This window comes from Pteropus medius, unplaced genomic scaffold, assembly GCF_902729225.1.
Source record: "Pteropus medius unplaced genomic scaffold, Ma_sr-lr_union100, whole genome shotgun sequence".
Lineage (NCBI taxonomy): Eukaryota > Metazoa > Chordata > Mammalia > Chiroptera > Pteropodidae > Pteropus > Pteropus medius.
Genome location: NW_024351735.1, coordinates 4,116,063 through 4,118,989, shown reverse-complemented (window position 1 = coordinate 4,118,989; position 2,927 = coordinate 4,116,063).

The window sequence follows — 2,927 nt, the reverse complement described above, 5'->3', positions numbered from 1 at the left end:
TTGCTTTTTATGACTTTTGTCCTTCCTACATTTTCTTTTTTCTTTTCCTTTGTAATGATGCCCTGGGAATATATTTTAGTGGTAATAACAAATAGTTATCATAGTAAAAAACAAAAACAAAAACACCGGCACATTTTTCAGAAGGGTGGTCTTTGTACAGGTTTTACTATAATGGTAAAGATTGACTTGAGAGACAGTGTTAGTGAATTTCTTTAGTGTGGATCAAAGTGAATACTGTATGAATGAGACTTGTAAGAAGGATTTTTATTTTGTTATAATTTAGTTACCATTGTCAGTGTTATTTCAAAGGTTCTTTGAAGAATTTGTGGGGGACAGATTAGAGTGTTAAAATTTGAGTATTTTGGATATCAGTGTTCTTCATGAAGATATACTTGTATATTCAATTTTAATGGCTTTCAGATTTGTGAGATTGTATATTGTATATACCATTCTATTAAGATACATGTACACATGTCCACTGTGCTTTCAAACATAGATGAAGCATGATAAAGATTATTATTTAAAATATACTTGTATTTATACCTCAGATATTCTTTTGGGTTTTGTACCTCAAGGCTTTTTTTTTTCCTAATGTAAATATGCTTTACATGAATACAGTCTAAGTGAAAAAAAAAAAATAAAAGAAGAGGTTTATACCTTGCTCTATATCTGTACAGAATATAATCAATAAGTGCACTATTAAATGTTTAAAGTAAGGGAAAAGTCTGGCCTGCTCTCTCTCCTTTGTACTGCATCTCACTCCCACCCTGAAAACCACAGATTGCAAGGCATATCATTCTAACATCAACTAACGTGAAAACATAATGTTGCTGAAGGAAAAATCGTCTGCAAATCATTCCAAGGCCAAACTGCAGCTGAGCCACTTACTAACAAACAGGAAATCCTGGTGAAGGTTCGGGAAGCCTGGAGATGCTCTCCAAACAAAAGTCGTTAGGAAACGATGCTGAGAAAGTTACAAGAATAAGCAACAGCTACAGAAGGATGCTCATAAGCAAAGCCAAGGTCACAGATTCACTCCACGAAAGGTCTCTTTCCCACTGTTTGGCTTTCCTGTTGAAAGGATTCCTTACATATTTGACAAGAGGAGAATTCAAAGGATGTGAACATTTGTAAGAACTCTGCTTATGTCACCTAGAGTGACATTGCCACAACTTACTAATTGTGACTAGTGGCCTAGATTGTAAGCTCTTCGAGGGCAGGGCTCTTCTCCTGCACATCTTTATAACCCCCTACAGCAGCTTTCAGTGTTTTGTATGTAGGCACCTAATAAATTTATTATTTGCTAAATGAGATTGATTGAAATAGCGTCTGTTATTTGAAAAGGAAGGGAATCTAGGATGTCAGCTGTCTTAAGCCCTCACTTTGGCTCATCACTGCCCATTTTGAGATTGAAAGGCTGGAAATCGTTAAACGATACGGAATCTTAAAGTTTAATCTGACAAAGATGCACAGACACACTATATACATGCTACGAATACTGATTCAAAATTAGAGAGTTCTTTGTGATGGAATTTTAACCCATCTTACTCTCAGACACAATGTAATATTGATCTCAGAAGAGGTCTGATTTCTGACAAATATTCTGGACATAGAAAAGGGGTAAAACCCAACTTCATTATAATTTTTAAAAAGACATAGCCCAGACCGAAGGCTTTTTTATTTGCCTTTGCCTTCACACCTGATTTTCTCAGAGCTGAAATACCTAATACTTCAGTTTAAACAGTTCTGAAGTCATGAGTTACTAAGAGGCTTCATGAGGTTGCCAGGATGAAGAATGTGCTCTCACAGGCACCCAGATAGATTTATGTTTTTTTTGTCACACCACCAATTTGCTTATTCAAATCCTTCAGTCAGTTATTCAACACATACTGTTTACCTCACACTGCTTAGTGCTGAAGATACTCCTGTAAGCAGGACTGACATCATCCTGCCTTCACAGAGTTAAAATCTGCACTCACAGATACTGAAAGAGAATGATGCCATGTAATGAACATTAGGACAAATCTTAACAAAACTAGAGGTAGCTAAGATCTTAACAAAATTCAAGGTAATTGTTATACTCAAAGCATTCTTCCTACCAATTTGTAGGTGGAATTACTTGGCAAATTCTAACAACACTAAATGGTTCTTTAAGAAATTTTCTTTTCACAGTAGATATTTCAAATGAGATTTTTGAAAAGTAAAAACTAAAGAAAAACTAAGGAAGTTAATCCAGTGATATTGGTGCTTTCCAATATCACTAGTTAGGTGTGTATATGTGTATGCATGTCCACAGGAGGACAGAGGCGATAGAGGTGTGTGGGATTTTATAGCTACATTCACTTTTGTCCACTTTCGACATCCTTATTTAAACCTCACATGTATCCCATGAAGTGTGGATAGCCTCATTGTACGGTGAGGCTATGCCTTAGAGAAGTAGGGGCAATTAAGACACCTAGAGCCAGAAGAAGGAGCTAAGACTCCAAGTCAGGTCCACTGCCTCCGATCATCTGCCATTTGCTGATCTTTCCCTAGCTGAGTGGCAGATTTCTCATAGAGCCAATCCACATGGCCTCAGCATCGGAATAAAGCAGAACCCTAGAAAAATTAAGATCCATAGCAAAATAATCATATGAGTCTCAAAGAAATTAAGTCATTCTGTCACCCCATTACTGAGATGCTTAAGGCAAAATTAAGTAGAGAAATACGAGGCTAGCACTTTTGAGTAGCCAAAGAAAACCAAAACAATTCGTAAAGATCTATGCACCCCTATGTTCATGGCAGCACAATTTACAATAGCCAGGATACAGAAGCAACCTAAATGCTCATCAACAGAAAATTGGATAAAGAAGTTATGGTTCATATATACAATGGAATACTACTCAGCCATTAAAAAAGAAATCCTACCATTAACAATGACATGGACC